Raw genomic sequence first — 6,423 nt, 5'->3', positions numbered from 1 at the left:
TCCCCTGATCTTGAGTGGCCTTTGGAAAATGACAGGCCAGACGGAAATTTACACAGGCGTCCGGTGATTGCAGAAATGCAGGGTGTCCGGCTAGGTGGGCGCCCGGCCTGTCGTCCCCCGTGGCGGCGTGGTGCGCGTGTTCCTTGTCTCAGGGTTTACGCTTGGGCCCCGCAGCCCAGCTTCCAAAGGGAAAGCGCAGCGGGCGCCTTGGGCCGGCGCCTTTGGGGCGCCCTTTCGTGCGCTCGGCTTGCGGGGGACCGGCCTCCAGGCGACCCGGCATGGAAGCCCGCGCGACCCGGCCCTCGCGCGGGCTCCGTGTGTGTCAGTTTGTGGAAAGTGTGTCGCGCGCGGCCGGGGTCGGGGTCGGGACGCTGGGACCACCTGGGAGCCGATGTAGAGGGATATGATTTCCATTTTCAAGGCGCATTCATCCTGTGCAGGGAGACAGCCTAACATAAAATTTGCCTAACAAAAACTATATTAACAGGTGGAAAGACTATCTCCCAGTTGAACAGCGGATGCCTGGGACTCGTTTCATTGCTTTCAAAGTTCCTTTAAAAAAGGTGAGCAAAAGTTAATACCGTATTCTTCCAGAAATCTGAATTCACCATATAGAGCCCTGGCTCTCAACCCCGTCGTACTCCATTTTCCCTTTTTATAGCAAATACTTTTTAATACCTCTTTTACTATCCAGAAATGGGATTCATAGACAAATACAACCAACTTTTGTACTTAATTAAAAAACAAAAAAAAACAATGCAATGCCCTAACTATAAATAAAGAATAAAGTAATTTATAAGAAAGTAATATGTATCTCAGTATGTAAATGTTTGGGGATGACTATACTAGAAATAAAGAAATAGTCGGTTACTTGTACCATGAATGCAATAAACTGTGGACTTTGATTGATAACGATGTGTCAGTGTTGGTTCATGAATTCTAACAAATGAAGCACACTGGTATGGCATGTTGATAATGGGGAAGGCTGTGTGGGATGAAGGAGAGAGGGTGTAAGTGGGAACTGTGTACATTTTGCTCAGTTTTGCTGTGAATCTCAAACTGCTCTAAAACTAGTCTACCAATTAAGAAAAAAAGTGTGTGTTGCTGACACTTGAATAACCAAAGAGATCAATGGAACAGGGTACATGTATAAGCCAAATACATGAAAGAATATTTAGCAGTGAAAGCCATCCTTCCTATATGTAGATGTTCAAGAAGTATTTATTTCTGTGTCTATTTTCAGGCACTCCGCTTGGAGCTGGCAATACAGTGGTAGGCAAAATTGATGTGGTCCCTGCCTTCTGGGAGTTTAGAGTCAGGTTAGGAGACCAACATGAAATAAACAAACATAGAAATAACTATATAGAAGTGAGCTTATTTTCTTCGGTCTAATCTCTCTGGAAGAAAGGATTGTAATATCGCTTGTAAGCTGCAGAGGAGGAAACTTGACTTTGAATCTCATATGTTAGCATCCCAGGGTTTGAATAAATGGATAACATAGTAAAGGATTTTAAACATATGTTCTTCCTTATTTTATTCTTTCTGACAGAGTTTTGAAAAGAATCTTGCTCCAGAAGAACGTTTCTCCCCCTTGGATCTCTTAACAAAATCCAAGGACAGAATGAAGAACTTGGGCTGATTATTGACTTAGCAAACACTCGCCGCTCTTACAAGCCAGAGGTAAATGGAAGGCGTAATTGAAAATGACCTTCTTTCTGATACTGTAATAATTCATAGTAGTTCAGTAGTTATCATCTTATGCTAAGGTGAGTCCTGGCCTTCTCTCGTGGGTTCAAAAAGGGAAGCTAGTGGTTTCCTTAAATACACATTTGTAATTGCTGTTTCAAAATGAGATGAAAGATATGAATTGAACTGTAGTATTTGGCAGTAGGCTCTAGATATGCTTAAGAAATTCTATAAGCTTCCATGTTCTACATTTTGAAAATGAAGTAAACTTTTAGTAGTTACAGTAGTATCCTAAAAAGAAAGAAAGGTATGTCCATTATGTCTTTAGCACTTATGTTAAGCAGTTGCCTGAGCATGTTTAAGCATCAGTGTAAAAGACAATTGTTCTCTAAGTTTTATGCTTCCTTTTCCTGATGCCTTCTGATATAGTACAGAAACCCATCTATTCTCTTGGCCCATGTAGGACATTCCAGTGCAAAAGAATTATCCTCCTTCTGACCTGTTCCATGGCCTTGGGAGACAGTAACACCTAATGTCTTTTAATATTTGTAGAGCAGTTTGCCATTTAGAAAGTTCTTTCATATCCATTGACTTAGTTAATCTTCACAGCAATCCTTTGCTCTTGAAGTGGAAGTAGTACTGATATCTCCTACTGAGTGCTTACCCTGCACTAAGCTCAGAGGATAGACAACTACAATTACTAATTTTACAGACGATGAAACTGACTCTCGGAAAAGGAAGAATTGAAATTTCAGCTCTGTTATTGCTTTTTTTTTATTGTGGTAAGATATAGAGAAATCATATTTCTTTTAACCGTTTATAAATATGCAGTTCAGTGGCATTAAGTACAGTCACAGTGCTGTGTAACCATCACCGCTGTCTAGAACCAAAACTTTTTCATCATCCTCAACAAAAACTCTGTAACCATCAAACAGTAACAACCCCATTTTCCCTCCCACCAACCCTTGGTAACCTCTATTCTATTTTCTGTCTCTGTGAATTGGCCTATTCTAGGTACCTCGTGTAAGTGGAATCTGCAGTATTTGTCCTTCTGTGTCTGGCTTATTGCACTAAACGTCGTGTTTTCAAGGTTCATCCATGTTATAGCACGTAACGAAATGCCATTTCTTTTTTGGCTTAGAAAATCCCATTGTGTGTACATAGACCACAGTTTGTTATTCAACGGTTGATTGACACTTGGTTGTTTTCCACCTTGTAGGTATTGTGAATCATGCTGCTGTGATCATTGGTGTACAGATATTTGTTCAAATCCCTGCTTTCAGTTCTGTTAGATGTGCAGCGTAGGTAGTAGCAGAGTTGTTGGATCATAGCCTACTGCCAAATACTAAGCTCTACGCTTAACCTGTGAGAAAGTGCCAAACTGTTTTCTACAGTGTCGTCTTGTTTTTAAACAATTATCACAAATTTTAAGCATATACAAAAGTATAAAACTACTGTGAGTGTTCCTTGTATACCCAGGAACTCATCCAGCTTTCTTATTTACCAACTGATGGCTGTCATGTTTTATCTATACCCCCACCTGTTTCACCCCATTCCGTATTATCTTGAAGCAGCTCCGAGACAACATGTAAATTACACCTGTACGTTTTTGGTACGTGCATTTAAAATATAGGACTTTTATTCCTTAATATCATTTTTTAATTTTAAATACCCAGGGAGTGCTCAAATTTGCAGTTGTCTCCTAAACGTCATAAAAAATTGTCTATAAGAATTTTGAATTAGATCCAAATAAGGTCCACACTTTGCCGTGGATTGTTAGGTCTCTGAAGTCTTGTTTAATCTATAGGTTCTCCCTCCATGTCTCTCTCACTTTTTTTTTCCTCCTTGAATTTTGTTTTTAAAGAAACCAGGTAATTTGTCCCATCTAGATGCCGATGATTACATTCCATGTGTTGGTAACATATTCTTCAGTCCTTTTATTTCCTGTAAATCGGTAGTTGATCTGAATGAAGCTTGCATGTTTTGTTTTGGCAAGACAGTTTCATGGGTGATGATGTGTTCTTCCATGGAGACGTATATAGTTGTGTCTTTCTGTGGTATTAGCAGTCACTGATGATTCATACCTACATCCATTAATTCAGTTGAGGCTTCAAAGAATGGTGAATTCTGTTGTTCTTTTTTTCACTTATTAGCTGGGTATATTTGTACGAGGAGAAGATTCCCCTCATCAGCTGTTTGGTTGCTCAGTTGTAGAGGCATGATTCTCTTCTTTTATTTAACAGTTTTCAAAATAATGAGTTGATTCACAAATATCCTCCAGTGTTGACCAGTTTTGTAAAATTTTATTTATTCCTCTCACCGTGGACTCCGTTACAGTTATTATTCTAACTGAGGCCCTATCTTTGGCCAGTTGGAGCTTCTCGGTGACTCCTGAGTCCTTTGGACATGACATCAGTTGTTTCTAGACTTTTTCAGTGGTCAGAGCTAGGAAATATGTACGTTTGTTTTTAATATTTTTAAAATATGTCATAGGTTCCTACTGCTACTTTCCATTTAAACTCAGAACTAGAGAATTTTCACTTATCCTTTTCTGTCTTCTATTGATAGTCTACTTTCTCCCACCTCAAGAATACCAGTTCTCAACAATGCCTGAAATTGCCTCTGTTTCCTAATTCGAATCCAAGTTCTTCTGACTCTATTCTACTACTCTCCTTAAATCACAGCCGCTTTATGGCCCTTGAAATGTAAGATAGAACATAAATGTAGGCAGAACTGTTTATGTCATTTTGAGTTACATGTGCATTCATTCACATAGATTTGCTTTTCCTTTTGCATGCCTGGTAACTGTCCGTTCTGCAGTTTGAATGAAAATCGAGTGATAATTACTGGTTAAAGCAGCTTTGGAAAAAATGGCTCTCATCAGAATGACTGACATACAAAGTTTAATGTACTCTCCTGGTTTATATTCTGCCTTCTCTAATTAATTTTTTATTCTTTCCCTACAAAGGAAATAATACATATTTTCATGGTTTTGCCTTATAGGACTTACCAGAAACTCTTCCTTATTTAAAAATGTGTACAATTGGGCATCAGGTGTCAGATGACGACACTAGTTTTAAATTCCAGTGTGCTGTTAATGGGTTTCTGAAAGAACATAAAGATAACGGTGAGTTGCTTTTGTGTTTGTTTTTGTTTTTCCTTTACCTGAACTTTGGTATGCATTTTGAGTGGGGTTGGGGATTTTTAACATTTTTAATAGTTCTGACATTCGTGTCAAGTTGTGTTTGGTAACATTAAGGTGGAAATGTCAGATGGTGCTACTAGAGTACGGTGTTTTTCCTGTTTATGGTCACAAACAATTTAGTTGAGTTTGGAAAGTGATCTTTGTGAGAAATATGAACTGAGCTAGCTTACTTATCTCTTTTTTAAAAATTTGAATGGAAAATACATAAAAACATAAAAATGTTCTTTTGTCCTGTTTATTGGTTGAGAGGTGGAAGAAAAGGTTTAGACTCTCAGGTTCTTAGCGTACATAAAAGAGAAAACAAAAAGCAAAGGTTCAGAGTGAGACAGATCCCTAGAAGCAAAACAAAACAGAGTGGACCAGGTAGAGTGGCTTCCTCATCATATATGTGTTTAAGATATTTTTGCTGCTTTTACCCTTCGGGTGCAAGTGAGGAAGAACACTACCACCTCTTACTCTTATCTTCAGACAGGAAGAACTTAAAAGGCTGGTGTTTTCTTGTTTCCGCTTTAAGATCTACTCTGTTGATAGTAGGTGTTAATAGCGTGTGAATTTTAAGGATCCACTTGCCTTTTTCTAGCATCTAACTATCAGAAGGAACATGGTGTTCGCCATGTTTTAAGACTGAGGAATCTTTTGTCTTTGGAACACCACGGACGCCCATGTGAAAGTGTTCATTTTGTCCTCTTTCTAAATTTAGCCTGAGGAGTGTGCACTTTATTAAATCAATGTAACAGACAGTAAATATTCCGTGTATATATAAAATGATGCACGTATATACATAAAACAGGGAGTAGGGGAGAGGGAATAGAGATGGAGGTGGGAAGATAGGGGATAGGAGGCGAGAGAGAGAGGGAGAGACTGGAATTTCAAGATAAATGTTCATTCTATAACCTGGTTGCTTAATGCAGGTACTAGCTCTTAAATATCTTCAGCCCTATTCACAGATCTTCCGTGTACTTTAGCTTTAAAACTTGAGAGGCTTGGCCTGTCCTGTGATAACCAGGGTGTCTAGAAAGGAGGCAAATTATCTGATGTGTTTAAACTGTAGTCACAGAAATGTTACCTCTTAAGACGTTAGGGCGCAGCTGCCGGCCTACTCACTTCCTCCAGGCTCCTTTGTGTGTGTTCTGTCTGTTCCGCGTGGGCTAGAAGATCCTTACAAGTGCATGAGAACACGTTTGTAAACCTTGATTGTTCACATGTTATACCAAGTGTAGTCCATTGCATATGCTGACTCCTCTGTGGGTCTTCTGCATGCAGTGGGCTAACTTCACCATGCTGTCTGCCATTGCAGTCTCAGGACCTTAGTTATGATCCATTGGTGACTTCCTCTGCTGTAAGGCCCTCCCACAGATGCCAGGCTCACTGATAACGAGGAGGAGACTATACTACGCACTCCCTAGAATGGGTAGAGACTCAGAAAATGAATTGTTTCAGTAAACACCGAGAGCCTTATAGGTTTGTTGTTAGGGCACGGGGATACAGAGGTGAGTAGAAGTCTTTGTTCAGTAGCAACTTCCAGTTGTCTA

General features: G+C 39.6%; 1 long non-coding RNA gene across 1 annotated transcript; it reads left to right on the top strand.

The window, feature by feature from the left end:
* The first annotated feature begins 348 nt into the window (after positions 1–348).
* Positions 349–4,845, top strand: LOC149743976 (uncharacterized). Its single transcript, XR_016391615.1, has 3 exons — positions 349–563; positions 1,550–1,680; positions 4,690–4,845. It is a non-coding gene; the product is annotated as an uncharacterized LOC149743976 (long non-coding RNA).
* The last annotated feature ends 1,578 nt before the right edge of the window (positions 4,846–6,423 follow it).

The sequence above is a fragment of the Delphinapterus leucas genome, unplaced genomic scaffold, assembly GCF_059928025.1.
Source record: "Delphinapterus leucas isolate spDelLeu-1000000601 "Yukka" unplaced genomic scaffold, BTC_Dleu_Yukka2 spDelLeu_asBTCV2_sq40, whole genome shotgun sequence".
Lineage (NCBI taxonomy): Eukaryota > Metazoa > Chordata > Mammalia > Artiodactyla > Monodontidae > Delphinapterus > Delphinapterus leucas.
This window is presented reverse-complemented; position numbering and strand designations above follow the sequence as displayed.